Source organism: Neopelma chrysocephalum, unplaced genomic scaffold, assembly GCF_003984885.1.
Source record: "Neopelma chrysocephalum unplaced genomic scaffold, ASM398488v2 Primary Assembly neopelma1_73, whole genome shotgun sequence".
Taxonomy (NCBI): domain Eukaryota; kingdom Metazoa; phylum Chordata; class Aves; order Passeriformes; family Pipridae; genus Neopelma; species Neopelma chrysocephalum.
The window spans coordinates 576,381-592,636 of NW_020897733.1; the positions used below are offsets into that span (position 1 = coordinate 576,381).

At 44.2% G+C, this 16,256-nt stretch overlaps 1 protein-coding gene across 2 annotated transcripts in view; it reads left to right on the top strand.

Annotated features, from left to right (window-relative positions):
* The window catches only part of PASD1 (PAS domain containing repressor 1), a 102,190-nt gene that overhangs the window by 31,442 nt on the left and 54,492 nt on the right, over window positions 1–16,256 (top strand). The window lies entirely within an intron of this gene.

Consider the following 16,256-nt stretch of genomic DNA (forward strand, 5'->3'; position numbering starts at 1 on the left):
ACTACAGTCAGGGATATGAAGTTACATTACTTCTGTTGGTGCAAGCCTTCCTTTAATTCAAGAAGGGTGGTGAAAAGCTGCAGAGGAACAAGAGTGACAGAGGGACTGGAAAATGCGTATTTTGGTGAGAGTGTCCACAAGTTCCACCAGCTTGGCTTACCAAAGAAAAGGTTTAGGACTGACTTGACTCCAGTCTAGAAAGAGCTAATATTCCCAAGAAGAAACACTTAATACCAGGAAGCCCTCCAGTTTAGCACATGAAGACATAATGAGAGTCAGTGGCTGGAAGTTGAAGTTAGAATTCCTAAATCAATTCAAGTCAGGTCATTATGGCTCATCAGAGATCAGAACAGAGCCTCACATGCAGGGCAGTTTCAAGGCAGACAGACTTTCTTACGTGCCAGTGGTTGGCTTGAAGGTGCTCCCAGCCATGGACACTGGCAGCACCACCTCATGTATCTGCATGTAAGGACAGCAGAGAGTGGCTGGTGGTCACAGGCCACACAGGTTGGTGGCATATCTAACACTCTTTGTGTGCTTGAGCACTAGTTTAGGCAGCAGTTAATCCAGACACCGCATGTGTTGCATCAATGCCTAGAGCACTGATGAGATGGCCAAGATAGATTTAGGTTATAGGAGCAATATTACCCTTTATAAAGAAATACTGCAAGAAATATAACACTGTTTGGCCTGATTTTCAAAGATAAAAAGCAGCAAGAATGAGCTGAAATTTCCTTAGCATTTCTGAAAATCAAGCCATAACTAATTAACCCCTGCGTGCCTGTGTGCCTAATTATTTTTTTCCACTTGATTTAAAAGAGGAAAAGAGAAACTTCAGGCTTCTCAAAACTTTGCATCAAGTTTGTGGCATAGTCAGAACTCAGAAGATCCTGAATAATCTCCCCATCACTACTTCCTACCCCTTTGTAATTAACTGAGCTTTTACCATCATCAATGCAACCTATTATATAGCACAGACCATGTAAGCTACAGGACAAACCTCAAGAATACACCTGACTGCATTCCCGTTCAGAGCTGTGATACGCCAGCCGGGAGCACATCCTGCCTTTAATTATACTGAAGAGGTCTTGGTGATTTGGTGTCCTACATCAGTATTAGGAAGCTTGGGCATTGAATTGCTATAAATCAGGAGCTTTGCTGCTCTCACAACAAGCCCAGTGGGAGCCTGACTTTCTCAAAGAGCTTAATTAAAGAGTGCTTATTGTCAGCTCACCCCTGTAGCCCATTAGAGCTCCGCAGAGATTTCTGTTCTCCAACATCATTGTGAAAAGTGGGACAGCTCTTGCTTCTTAGGAAGCTCTGTGTTCATAATCACTTCCTCACATGTCAATACGGTCCTGGTGATCTTATAGTCATGTTGCAATTAGTTGGTGATAGGTGTGAACAGGGCATATCTGAATAACTGTTTGTGGAGATCTCATTGGTTAGACAGTTATTCAACATAGTCATAATTTGCCTCCTAGACAGTGCTTTCTCTGGCTATATCTTTGTGTGCTTGAAAAAGCAAAAGTAATGTGTGACATTTCCAAAAAGCAGTGATTTTTCTCTCCTCAGAAGAGAGTACATCCCTGCCTTCTGAGGGATGCAGCCCCTTGTGATTTACAGAGAGAACCCAAGTTCCCCTGCTGTGGAGGCCCTTCAAAACATTACTGACTATTGTCTTGAAATCCATGTCACTGTAGAGTTGTACTGTAGTTAAATGAATTATTCAGACCATCACCTCTGCTGGTTGGTAGAACCAGCTTTATTTTTTTCTGTGCTTAAGATTGGTGTACTTGGGCCCCAGTCAGTCTCATCCATCTTCAACAAGATATTTGCATGTGCTTTAATATTGAAAAAACAGTTGCCACTAGACATTAGGATGCACAGTCAGGGGAATGGGTAGGAAGAGAGTGGTTGTGTTTTAGGTCTGTACCTGTGCTGTCCATTGGTGGTATCGTCACTCACAGGTGTGGAACAGAGAGGATGGTGCTGTCATTGGGGTTTCACTTGTACTGCTCCTGGTGCAAGGCCACTTGTGGGTCAGATCCTTCCCAGGCTTGTCCCACTCGCTCCCCAAGCTGTGCAGAAGCCATCAGGCACTGTCATCACCAAGTGTACCCTGGGACTGCTGAGAGGGAGTTTTTTAATTTGATTCAGAATGGACACTTCTCCCCATTGCACAGGCACAAATGGCCACCTTCCTGCATGCTGGGCTTGGACAGTGTTGCAGCCAGGCAAACCAGGGCATTGCACAATTTCTGGCTCTGCTGGCTAACCCACATCCCAAAGGAGCTGAGAGGACACATTGATTCAGGTTTGTCCATTACTAAGTACTATTTCCCAACACATTTATGGAGTCATCCTGCCTCCAGATTTCAGCCCAGAGAGGTCAGAGATATTTGAAGGCTTAGAAAGAAATTTTGGACAGCAAAAAATGAGAAGAAATCTCAGGGGTCTAGACTATGCAAGTCCTTCTAAGAACTTTCTCATCCTTCATGATTGCAGTCATGAATCAATCTAATATTAATTAAACTCTGGCCAACTATATGTGCCAATAAGATTAAGGAGCACAGTGTAAGTTGTCATCTTGCCAGTGGCCATTCCCAGTGAAAAACTGACTTTAACAAAGCATATGATAGACAGGAAGCTCTTTGCATTGATACCACAAGGAAAAGACTGTTCTGAATATATGCTATGCTGGCCAGAGAGGTTGTGGAGTCTCCTTCTGCAGGGATACTCAAAACCCTCCTGGATGTGATCCTGTGCAACCTACTCTCAGTGAACTTGCTTTAGCAAGGTGTTTGGACTATATGATATCCAAAGGTCCCTTCTTCCCCCAACCATTCTGTGATTCTGTGATTTACTCTGCTCTAGTATCCTCTGCACTTTATCACTTTTCATCTGATGCATTTAGGTCTCAACTTGTCCTTTTAGAGAAGGATAGTGACAGGCTGCTCTAGGCTGCCCACATTAGACTTCTCAGTCTAGGTCGGTTGCGTCCCATATTGAGGGATATTGATTAATTTTGACAGTGCCTGAAATATGTTCCTGCATTAGCAATGAACTACATATTTTGCAAACTTGTGGTGCTGTAGCAACATCTGGAAGTCCCTTCTTGAGAACAAAACTCCATTTGGCACGGTGGTAAGAGCAGGTCACAATAATGTGGTACATGGGAAGAGACGTAAGGTATTGATGGGCACACACCAACATCCTGGCAGCATTGAAGGCAACACTCTGCACCCTGTGTATCTGCTGGCATGAGCCTCAGGGGTCTCTCCCTTCCCTCCTTAGGACGGGTCTTCTAAAATCTCAAGAGCTCTATCTCTTGCATGCAATGTTTCACACACTCGCCTAGTTCCTTCAAACAGAACAGTCAGCCCTCTGAAGCTGTATGTATCATGTTTCACTGAAAATTGGCACCTGATAATTTTCATTGAAAATTCTACCTGATAAACTAACTGAGCAAGTTTCAAACTCCTGGGCTTTACCTGTTCCTTTTCCCCAAAATGTCTTAAAACTGAAAGCTCTGCTCCATTTATTAACCATCAAATCAGAAATTAAGATCTATGAGCTTGAGTATACTGAATGTCACAGTACTTCTCATTAATGCACACCCAAAGCTACTCCTTCATTCCCACTTTAACCAGATTATCTGTGATAGTAAGTAGGATAAAATTTTCCTTCTTATTTACTAAAATTATACTGGTAAGGAAAATGTATTTTGCACGATCACTTCTCAGTCTGAAATACTCCTAGGCTAAATATATTCCTCTAAGATACATGCTTTGGGCATCTGTTTTCAAGCTGCATTCTTCCTGCAAGCAGCACAGAAGATGCTGTTCTTTGCCATCACTGTGCACAGCGTAGGTAGATCTAAAAAGAGAATTCTGCCCGAAGATTTCTGTTGTCTTTTTGTTCAGTCAAAGGATATAGCATTAATTTCTCCCATTTTGAATTGCACACAAAATGCAGTCATACGCCTGGCTGGAAATCTTGGTTATACCTTCCAAGCTAATCTAAAAATACAACTCAGGCCCTGCAGTCCCAAAAAATTAAATCCAGTGCTCCAACATGCAGGGGAGCCTAAGAGAGGGAGCTTCATCACGGTGCTGTTCTCTCCCCTCGTTACAAAAAAGAGTTGATTTTCACAAAGGCTTAGTTCCCTTTAAAATTTTGCCCGTTATAAGTTTTATGAGGACGCAGAAGCAAAGGTCCCTTCTATTACCATTCTGAGAGGATTTTAAGAAAATGCAGATTCTCTCCCCACCAGACCTCATGAAGGAAGGGATACCTGTTCTCTTCCTCTGGGAAGTGTAAGCAATACTAGTTTGGTAATAAAAAAAGTACTGCCTGGTTGTGAAGCCTTATTTTTACAAGTGTCAGACTTGTGCAAAGTTCAGTCTCACCTTGACTGATCAACATTGTATATTATTCCAAAACACTCTCCAAGGCAACTCTTTTCAGCCTTAGAGGTCATGCTTAAATAGGCCACCACGAGGAGGCCACAAGTCCCACCCAGGCAGTTTTGCTCTGTGAAAAATTTCAGTATTTGTTTCTAGCATTTGCATCCGGGCTCTTGTTTGTTAGATCAAGCAAAATGTTCATTTGCTTACACTCATTTGAATGAGGAAAGGTCACAATACAGAGACATTAAGTCATAGGATCATTGACTCATAGAATAGTTTGGGTTGGAAAGGACCTTTAAAGGTCATTTTGTCCAACCCCCCTGCACTGAGCAGGGGCATCTTCAAGTAGATCAGGTTGCTCAGAGCTCCCTCCAACCTGACCTTGAATGTTTCTGGGGATGGGGCACCTACAACCTCTCTGCACAACCTGTGCCAGTGTTTCACCATCCTCACTGTAAAAAACTTGTAGTCTAAATTGATGGTTTTTTTAGTTTAAAGCCCTTACCCTTTGTTCCCTGACAACAGGCCCAGCTAAAAGGGCTGTCCCTTTGTAGCTGTGAGCAGCAGAAAAGCTACATAAAGGAGGAAATGATTCTTTCAAGGATGACAAATAATTACTATCTGAGATGCCTTGGCTCTGCCAGTCAGACTCAGGATGAAGAGTCTGCCCTGTGGGTAACCAGATTTCCAGCACCCACTGCATAGGATTCAAATGCTTTTGCATCTTATTTCCATTTACTGTGCAGAGTGTTAGTGCTGCAGCTGTTGTGAGCAGGGGAAGCTGCAAATTCAAATCTCTGCTTTGGCCTGGGCAGAGGAAAGCTCACATTGCTCCTGGTCAGGCACAATGATGAGAGTGGCCTGGATTTTTGAAGTGCAGTGCCTAGATGACTTGGAAAGATGACTTGAAAGACCCATGTTCAGAAGGGTGGGTTCTCTTATGATCCAGAAAAGCAGCCCAAAAAAAGCAAACAGACCATCTTTCATTCTTTTTATAATTAATTGATGGGCAGAAGCCAGTACACTGAGATCCCTGGGTCTGAAAATCTGAACAATAAAAAGCAAGCTATTGTCACAGAGAGCAGAAGTTCTCCCAGCTCCCTCTCTTCCCTAGCCTGTCAGCACACCCTTAGACTTATCTGGGTTGGGTCACAGCCAGCTTGCCCTCATTCAAGCCCTGATCCTGGCAAGACAGTAGGTAAGCCGATCAACTGCTCCAGCCAGCTCCAGCAGCCGAGACCTGAAATAGAAACACACAGCTGAATGTTGGTCATGCCCAGGGAGATCTCCATGTCCTCATGGAGGGAGGAGGAGGACACCTTGCCCAGAGATCATTTAGTTGCTCCCTGGCCCCAGACTGTTTTGGTCACTGATAGCAAAAGCACCTGATGTTCATGTGGACAGTGGGGTTTGCCTGCGGCAAGTAGGAAATAACAAAGTCAATCAGTTCAGCACCTCAAACTCTAAGTCCTTCTTTTAGAGGAAACCTGTCTTGCCCATCCTCACCACTGGCTGCAGCTCAAACCTTCTGTACTGAAGTATGAAGGTTCAAAAAAACCCCAAAGCTGTAGTCTCATGCTCACTAATCTGTGATGAAAGCTTTTCAAAGAGGACTGATTCTATGAAATTAAGGGATGCTCTCCAAGCACACAGGCACTGTGATGAAATGCTGAGATGTGATGAGGAATGCAGGATCTGCATGAGACCACGTGCTGCATTCTCCACCAGGAGGGCAGGAGCTGCAGGTCTGGTTGAATCAGGAGGGCTGCTGCTCCAGCCCAGACACCAGCGGTGGGTCCTGGGCATACACAGGCAGGCAGTGAAAAGTTTGGGCTTAATCATGGCTTGGAAAAACTCTTTACTTCCTCCTAACACAGTGGTCACTTTTTTAACCTCTGTTCTCCCTCTCCACCACTGTCCCTGGAGGCACTGTGTTCTCAGCACTGACACCAGAGGAGTTGAGGAGTGACTGCAGTGCCCATGCCACCCAGAAACAGTGGGATGGTGAGACACAGAGGGCTGTGCTTGCTGAGGATTTATGAAAGTACCTGCAACAGGAACGGCCTGTTCCTTTCTCATCCTTATAGATGAAAGGGTAACCTGGCCCCCAGAATGAAACACTGATTTTCAGTGAAGAAACTAATTGGGGCTTCTTATCACTTTCAGTATTTCGACCTGTCTGCAGTTTTTTGTACTGGTTCTCATACTTCAACCATTCTTAAGAGGTTTCTTCGATCTGATATGACTTTATTCACAAGAAGCTACATATTTATTTACTAAAGGGAGACAGTCAGAAGGGTTTCTAAGCAGATACAAATGTCTGAACAGTTAAGCAGAGACTATTAGACCAGCTTGTGTAACAGCATGATTGATGGGCAGGTAATATTTAGTCAGCCACCTGCTCGGGGAGTTGGGATGGAGAGCATGTCACCCCAGCACTTTTTGAGGCACAGAAATCACACAGGCTGCTCCTGCCAGGGTTTATGAGTGCCCCAAAATACTTCTCCTTTCATCTTTCCTCTTTAGTGCAAAACTGGTCTGTCCAGGGAACACAAGTCAAAGCAAACACGTGGAGCTGGTGGGCAGTCATTACGTAAAAGTGCTCAGTGTGGAAAAACCCCAACCTTTCAATCTGAACAAAGGCCTGAAGTCACTGTTAATTCTTTGCAAAATTTACCACCCACAGAAGCAGGAAGGGTTAAAGGCACAGATCAGGCAAAACTGTTTCTCGGCCATCAAGGCCACTGTATTCAACTAAAGTATCTAAGTTATTTATATGGTTCTGTTATTCACTTTGAGCTGCACATGAGCAGCATTTCCTAAGATGCTGTTAAAGGATATGTTGGCTCCTTGCAGTACATATTGGATTCTACATCTTAAGAAACACTTTAAAATGAAAAAAAAAATTGTAAAGTAAACTATTGCTTCCATATATGAGTAGAAAGTAATTTAATTATGAAATGAAACTCCCATACAGCAGTGCCAAAAGGGCAAACAACTGAGAACTTCACCAAAAGGAGAAAATTGTCAGTCTTTCAGCACATAACCATTTCGTTCTGAACAGCAGCAATTATGGAAATAGGCAGAAGACTGTTTCACTGATGATAAATCTGCAATATGTCAAGGAATATTTGAAGATTCATATTTAATTACTGTGACTACACGAATTAAACAGTGGAAAAAAGTTGTCAATGCTGTTTTTTAAAGTAGGGAAATAGATCCAAAGCCAAAAGCAACATCATTAATGTCGGTAACTAAAAGGAAGAGAATTTCCCTCTGGGCTAAACCTTATGATAAAGGAGAGATGTCACTTGTTATGCACTTTTGAACATGTCTGGCAAGGTTAAGAGGTAAATAGCCAGAATAATTATTGTCTGGGTTGGTAATGGTTTTCTCAGCTACATATTTACTCTGAGCACATTCTTGGTGTTTCAGGTTACTCATAGCTCTTGATCACAATTCACTGGGCTTTTTTTTAACCTCCAGAAATTATTTTAAGGCAAATAACTTTAGAAAACTCCATGCTCCACTAGTTGGCCCAGGCAGGGCAGAGCTTCAACAAGTTCTTATGATAAAGTAAATGCAACCCTACATCCAACTTGGTGGCGTTTGCTCACCCTGTGTCACAGGCTGTGCCTGTTGGGGAGCCACACAAGGTTTGGCATGAGGAAGCACATCTTCCAAAGGGAAGTGTTGGCTTGCAGGTTGTTTAGAGCTGCAGGCTGACCAGGATGAACACAGCAAGGACTGTGTGTGCTTTGTTTTAGTGCACAGCTCTGATCAGTGGCAGCATGCACAACTCCTCCATGTGAATGGGGAAAGATGTTTTCAGAAGCCTCTTCTGGAACAAAGTGCTACAGGGCATGTAGTCCTTCCCCTGCAGTGGGCTGGCTGGCACAGGGAGTGCCCTCCATCCCCAAACTGCCTGCGGTGTCCAGCAGTCATGCAGCCACCCAGGTACACCACAAACAAGGGTTCAAGGAGAGGACTATGGTGAGTTGTTCCTGTTTGATCAGAGATAAAGATGCACTGAGCTCGCTGAAGTTTTCCCCAGCAGCTGTTCTGCCCTGATGGTGTGGCTTTTGGCTGCAGAGTTCATTCCATCTTCTTGCAATGAGAGCCATGTACTGGCCCATGAGGTGTGGGTGCAAATGCCAATCTTAACCCTGCTGTGCTGTGGGGTCTCACAGGAAATTTTTTTACCTGAATTGCTCACCGTAAAATAAGCAGAGGTTTTTTGTAAGGATTACCTTTGCAAGGCACTTTCAGATGTAATACTGAAAGGGGCGTGTAAGTACCAAATAATAGATAATATTATACACCAGGAAATATCCCACCATAAAATGCAGAAGAATTAATCACTGTGCCTGAAAAACTTAATTGGACACAGAATTTTGTAGGATGTATGAATGGGAGCGAGTCCTTAGGAAGATGCTCTGTGTGAAGTGGAATGTGTGCCACACTGCTTCAGTTGTCATGGCAAGTATTCATATTTCCCATGGCAACAGAACCAGTAAATAACTGCATAAAAAGCTTTGTTTAGTGACCAGGGCACAAGTTATTTCTCTCATCAGCATCCTTAACTTCAGCACTCTGCTGGAGATGAAACACTGAAAGGCAAGTGTTTCCTTCGGCTTGTGACATGTTTCCTCTTCATAGTTTCATTATGATTCACCCACCAGTTGCTGTGCTAGTGACACTATCTGTGCCATGTGCGTAGTACTGCGTGGTGTCTGAATTAACTGAAGGAGATGATGACAGGGCAGCAAACCTGCAGTGAGTGCTGCTTTTGTAGAGCTTTGTGTGAGTGCTGCCTAATGCAGGTCACTTGTGTTCTGCAAGTGAAAGGACTGAAGCTCTACAAGAAAACTTTTTAAAATTTGTTTTCCAAGTCTCTTGCTCTTGTTTTTCCTAGGTTGAATTGATTTATTCTGCAAACTAGCACCACCAGTGTTAAGGGCAGGCAGATGTATTAAATGGACAAGAGAAGGATGAAAACTCAGGGGAATTAGATGTCACTATGACAGCAATGATGCTCCAAAGAAGAACAGTCTTTTGCTTTAATGAAAAGTAGTTTTTTGTAAGCTAGCATTTTCCTAAACAGTGTTTTTAAGTGCTCTGAGAACCCCTGGGCTCTGCTCTGCAGGATCATATTGTTTGTATCCTCTGCTGAATGCAAAAAAAAACCAACAAAAAGCCCAAATCCGCACAAAATAAAACAAAACAAAACAAAACTCACCTCCTCAGGCACATCTGGCTGCCTGCAAATGTGCCAGGAAGGTGCTGCTTGGCTCACTAGAGAAAATAGATGCTCCCCTGGAGTAAGAAGGCAGAGGGGGTTTCTTGATGAGGAGAGGACCAGAAGAATTTGATCCTAAGAAATTCAGGGGTGCAATGAAAGGTTTGAGGTCAGGATGAGAAGTGTGGCAGTACATAACTGCCTACATGGTCACCACCATATCTGGGCCAAGTAAAGATACAAGCTGTCCAAAGGAAAAAACCGCAATCCATTTCCCATGTCTTACTTCTGCAAAACATTTCCTGAGTTTCATGACAAGCATGGTCATTAGGCAGCTCCTCTCTCCAATCCCAGCCCTTCATTCACAAGCCCTGGCCAAAACTGATCTTGATATTCCTGTTTAGATGAGGAAACTCCAACTGTCTTGTATAATCATTTTCTGTAGACACGCAAAAATGCACTTAGAGCAGCAAAATAGAACCTGATTTCACCAGGTTAGTCAGAGGTTCATTTTTACTTATTAGGACTGACTTTTTGCAGCACTGCTTGTAGACAGCACATAATACTAGTTTCCAGAATCATAGTCAATTCATTGATGGTGTTCAGCACCTACCCTGTGCCCAGAAAAACCATGTGCTTTTCTGTGAGTAGAGAGTGCAATAATATCCCACGCAGTTCTGAATATTTTTTGACACATTTCAGTATCATTTTGTGATAGAAACACAGTGATAAAGTCTCACAGACTTGCGATTTAACTTGCTTTTGTTTAGGTATGAGCAGAGTGGCACAGCCTCAGCAACATGTGATGCTTTCAATCTGTCCTGCTCCCCGGGTTAAATCTCTGTTGAATATCAGGTCACTTGTTTTATGCATTCATGAACTTATTGAGGTTTCTGTGTTTTCAAAAAAAGGCAGAAAAAAACAGTGGAAAACAGTGGAAGTTACCCAAGAACTCTGTTGACTTTGGTGCACTTGGGATAAAGGACACACATTTTCTTTCCTGTTTATCCTAAAAGACCATTAAGGGAGGTGTTTGGAGAGCTCTGCCCTGGGGCTTGTGCTTCAGGCTTCTGTCCTTTTCAGTGTCTCAGTTGTGTTGTCAGTGGTCCCTCAAGACAATCAGGCTGCTTAGTTCTTCTAGAGAACCACCTGCACAGCCTGTGCTTAAAAAGCCACAGCTTGACATTTATAATCCAACTGTCAAACTATGCCTGGTCTCTGTCCTGGAAAGGAAGATGTTACCTTCCTTACCAAGTGAAATTGGGCAGTAGCTTCTCCCAGCCCCTCGTTTCAGGTCGCTCTGCTGAGGGAGGTCTCCCCACCAGCAAGGCTGCGCAGGGGGCGAGCGGGGCCACTGGAACTGCCCTACTTTGTGCCTGCAAGTCACAGCCATCCAAATGCCACTCTCCAACCCTGTTACCCAATTTTGGACGGAGATTAGGATGTAGTTGGGAGCCCTCTGGCTGCAGCCCAGTCCAGGCAGAACAGTGGAGGTGAGTGGCAGTAGATGGGAATAGATGGGAAAGTATGGATGGAGGCAGCTCCTGTCCCAGCACAGCCTTCCCAACACGTGTGTTCTTTGTCACCCAAATGTCCAACCTGGGGGTCTGGTCACACCCTGGGTTATAGTAGGAAGTTCAGGTGACAAGGACAGCTTTCCCTTTGCCATGTTTGGTCAGGAGGTCACTGGGTCTTGTTTAGGAGTCAGTCATTGCTGCTCTAACTCAGGATGTTGAAAACTCCATAAGATGATGATGTTACCATTGCATCTGCTCTGGGTAAAGGCCAAAGAGGAGAAGTGGAAACTTTCAGTGCAAGGAACGGTTGACCTGCACAATTCCCAAGTGCTGTGTATAGGATCAAATAACTCAGAATGGACAAGTAGTAGAGAGAAGCTTTGAAGCATTACCATCTCGTATGAATAAAGCTTAGCATCAGCATAAGTATTAATAGGAAATATCCATGTTTATCAACGTGGATTTAATGTGCTAAGTGGTAACCACTGTGATTTACTAGGAAGGATGCACCTGAAGATGAGGGACAGTAATTCTGCACTGACTTGTCTGTTCTTCCTCTGTGCTTCACCCATGGGCGCTACTACAGGTGTTGCTGTTGCCTAATGCTCCCTCTGCCATTTGTCCTCTGCTTGCTGAATTTAGGGGGATTTGGGCCTTTAACATAATTATTATTAAGTTTCTACTTTATATCCCTGTTCAAGAGGCCCCTCAGTAGCTGATTATACTAATCAGAGGTGACTTAACCCATATTTAAATGCAGCAGCCTGAATTTGTCTTCAGCACAGTCTCCAGAAAATATGAACCCAGCATCAAAGAAAATTAATTCTTAGCTACGTTATCCTAGGGGATCAAGTTAAAATGTGGTCAAAGAGCTTTAGCTTTAGCTTGTATGCTTTCATGAAAGGATGTGGGCAGAAGGCGGCAGACATGCTCTTGTTTGCGCAGGTTTTCCCCCCTCCCTTGTTTGAGTTAGGTAGAATAACAGATCACAAGCATACTTATCAGAAAATATTGTACTGCAGTTAAGAGAGAACACTTTTTCCATTACGAAAATAATAATTATCATTGGAAGTATGATCAGCCACATTAAAAGTATTCTTTATTCTTTTTCCGGGCCAAAAATCTGACTTGAGCACCTCTCAGGTTTTCAAATAAATACATTCATTTATCTGGCCATGGTATTACTCCCGCACAAGGAAATACAGGGCCTTAAACCCACCAAAGTTTGGATACCACTCTTGCTTCTCTAAGAACCATTTAAACCCTTTATTTTCTACAAAATAAGGTGCTGGGTGATGGAAATGCAAATATTCTAGTTGGTTCTCAAAGGCTTAGGTGTAATTTTGTCCTAAATGGTGATTAACTCATATATTTTCCTAATCCTTTAAAGCAGTTGCATAAAGATTCCAAGTGGCCCTCGAAGATGCTGGGTGGGAGAGCAAGTAGCTCCTTCCAGCCCACTGGAATGCAAGATTTTGTGCTAAGGGGGAAATCCTGTTCACAGTGGAGTAAATGTGGTTTTTGCTCTGCTTTTAATGGAGTTTCCGTTCCTTTTTCTGAACTTAAATGAGAATGGGATTTTACCCATCTCCTCACATGACTGTGGCGCGAACCTGAATTCTATTTTTGAGTCTTTTTAAATGGGGAAAATTAGGTGAAACTAAATAAGCCCCAATACATCTCCAGATGGAGAAGGACTCCTGATTGTTGGGTGTTGCCTGAAGCGGAGACGTGAGCTCTAAGCAAACAGTCCCAGCAGCACAGCAGCAGTGCCAGCAGTGCTCCGGGTGCCGGGGAAGCTGCTGCGTCACCTGGCTGGGCTGTGCCAGCGTTGTGCCTGACCCAAGTGCTCTTCCTTCTCCCCACCACAAGTGCAATTGATGTTTGGGATGAGGAAAAGGTCACCACACCACAGAAAGGAAAATGCACTGCTATTTCCAGGGGTTTTCAGTGAAAGTTCAGACTTCACAAAGATAAGGCTAGATAAGGAATTGCAGGGACAGAGTTCACACGGGCAAACTCTTGGGCAGTATATTTTTATGTTGCAAGTAAATGAGACTAAAATATTCCACAAACTTTCACTATATTCTTTACATTAAATCCACTAATTAGTTATTCATGCCCCAGCTTTGATTTTGTTAAATAACCAATACCACAATTCAGAGGCAAGAATTTAATCCACAGAAAGTTCTGTCCTTGGAGAAGATCAAAGTGAGTCCTGTGGTGTTAAGCACACACCTACAGTACTTGATCCTGAAAAAAATTAAATGCATGTTTCAATCAGCCAATCCCTTCTTACTGGTTCCCATGCATTAATCTAAGCCTCTGCCTGAACATTTTCAGTGCCAGGAGCAAGGACCTGTGAAGATGTCCACAGTGGAAGAGCAGGGGTCTGAAAAAGTAGCAAGCAAACAGGTGAGAACCCCAGCAGGCTTTGATGGCAATGGCTCTTCATTCCTCTGCATCTACCAGCACTACAGGAAGAGATTGAAAGTCTCTTGGGTGACACAAATACGCACGATAAGTGCGTACAGAGAACACAAAGGTGAAATGGCCCTGCTTATCAGGCACAATTAAAATGAATAGAGGATGACTAATAAAGAGGCAGTTTAAAATCTTTACATGACACAGTGTCAAGGCAACAGTGTTGTGCAATAGCACTGACACAATTAACGCTGTGTCCCTGCCTTGGGTAGAGCTGGGTTCCCTCCAGCCTCGTCCGCGCGCTCCCATGGCGAGCGCTGGGTGGGCTCCACTGCTCCAGCTCTCCACTCACTGCCGCATCCCGGAGCCACAGCGAGGCCTGCGCAGAACCAGCCACCTCGGAGCAAGGCAAGGCTGCTTTTTCCACTTTGTCGTCTCTATTATTCTCCTTCCTTTTAGTTTGTATTATCCCAGCCATGGGAAAACATCATGTTGGATTTCTGGGCACACTTTGGAGTGAAATGAGGCTGAGCTGCCTGATCCTGAATAGGAGATGGTTCTCGACTTAGAATTGGGCAATGCAAGCATTTCCTGGGTAGGAATTTTTGCAGTTTGTAATTCAAAAGCTCCGGATGAGATTGTGAATGGGAGTGTGATCTTCCAAAATACAGCCAAAGTTATCCCTCTAGTTCATCATTTAATTGTATTAGTGCTTAATGGTGTCTGCCAGGCTGCAGGACTCGCCTATGCAGCAGGGACAGGCTGGGTTTTATATATATATGTATACATATGTATATATACATATATATGCATATATACATATACATGCACACAAGAACATATATAACAACATATATAAGAATATATATAAGAACAACAAAGAATATATATATATATGTATATTCTTTGTTGTTCTAATTTTCCAGCCAGAACCAGCTCTCTCTTGGTTTTATTGCTGCTGGCATGTCTTTGCAATGCAGCATTGTTAAAAACTAACAATATAAACAAATTTGAGGCTATGCCAACAATCACTGAGCAGAGCCAAAGCTGCCCAGCGCTGCAACTTGATGAGCAGTGTGTGAATTTTGCTGTGGCAGAAATGTCTGTTTCCCCGTTCTGTTTTAGCTTTTGGAAAGATCTTGGCGGAAAGTGTGTTATTCTAGATGAGATAATTAAAGTAATTGACATGAAAACTTCTTCACCATTGCTGTAGGAGGAGGGGCCCCTGTGTCTGTCCAGCCTGATGGCTCTAGATGCCAGGGGCTGCAGGGGAGTTGGTTGAAACACTTCCAAGAAAACACGATTTCTGGTCAGAAGATAACATTTTGCAATTATCAGATGAAGGGGTATTTCCCAGTGGTTTGCTTTATTAGGAGAGAGTGTAGATGCTGTTTGCTGTGCTGGCCAGGCTTGAAGGATGGGGGTGGCCGTGGAAGTGTCCCAGCAGTGGGAGCACACCTGGCCAGCTGCCAGCACAACTCAGGGCAATGGCTATGGCAGTTGTACCTTGAGGGGAAACCTGGTTCAGCCCCTTTGGGGCCATATCTTGCCTGCCTGCACTGCCCACAGCATCGATCTGTGGGTGCTTAAGTCGTAAGTGCCTCAGTTGCAGAGTGCAGTGTTTTCATTATTCCCAATCTACTCTCCCAAACTCCATGCCCATGTAGGGGAACAATGGCATCCCCTCAGTGATCGTCACTGGAGTGACAGGGCTGCACTGCAGGCTGCAGAGACCCAGCTTAAGTCAAGTAAAAGTGGAGAGAAACTCTGCGCTTGATACCTGTTTATATCTTGCCTGAAAGGGAGCAAGAAGGATTTTTCCCCACATGAACGAGGAAAGGGTTGCTGTGTTTGGTGTGACGAGGCTGCATGACTCAAAAAAGCACTTTAAGGGGGAAAAAGAGATTGGCCACTTGTGGTGGGCAGCACAGCCAAGCTATTTGCTTTGCCTCCAATAAGAAAGTAAGTAAGAAATATTAACTGCATGCAAAGGTGCCCTTTCTCTTGTCCTCATCAATAGCAGCTGATACTCCTCAGGGTTATTACTGTAACAACGTCACTTCCCTTTCCTCACTGGCATCAGGTTTATATTAAAAAACTCGCAGCAAAGTATTTTGTCCACTGTCCCCTTTTTTGGTTCTGCTTTTGTCTTTGTGCTTTTGTGCTTTGGGGCACATGTGGGGAAGGGGACATGCAGGCTCCCTGCCTATCTGCCTGCCTGTCCCCTTCCTCCAGCAGAACTGAGGGCTGGGAGAGGAACAGGAAATTTGGCTGAGCAAAGTAATCCAGGGACGAGGATGCCAGCTGTGGGAAAGGGCTAGTGGGCAATAACGTGCTCCCAGAGGGAGCAGATCTCCCAGCATTGCATAGGATGAGGAGCAGCTTTCCAAAAAGAGCTGAAGGGAAGGAAAAAAAAAAACCAAACCACACACACACAAAAATCTAACTTGTTGGTAAGAGAGTGCACTCAGTTTTGGAAGGGGATTACATGATGCAGCTGCTTGCAGCAGCCCGAGGCCGGGGTCAGGGACCCAGCGATGTTCGCCCAGGTCGCTCTGTGGCATGACTCAGGCTCTTCCCACCGCAGCGCCGGTGCCCTCCCGGCAGTGCCTTGAGAAGAGATTGGAGCGGGCTGCAGACCAGGCTTGATACCCCAGCTTTGGT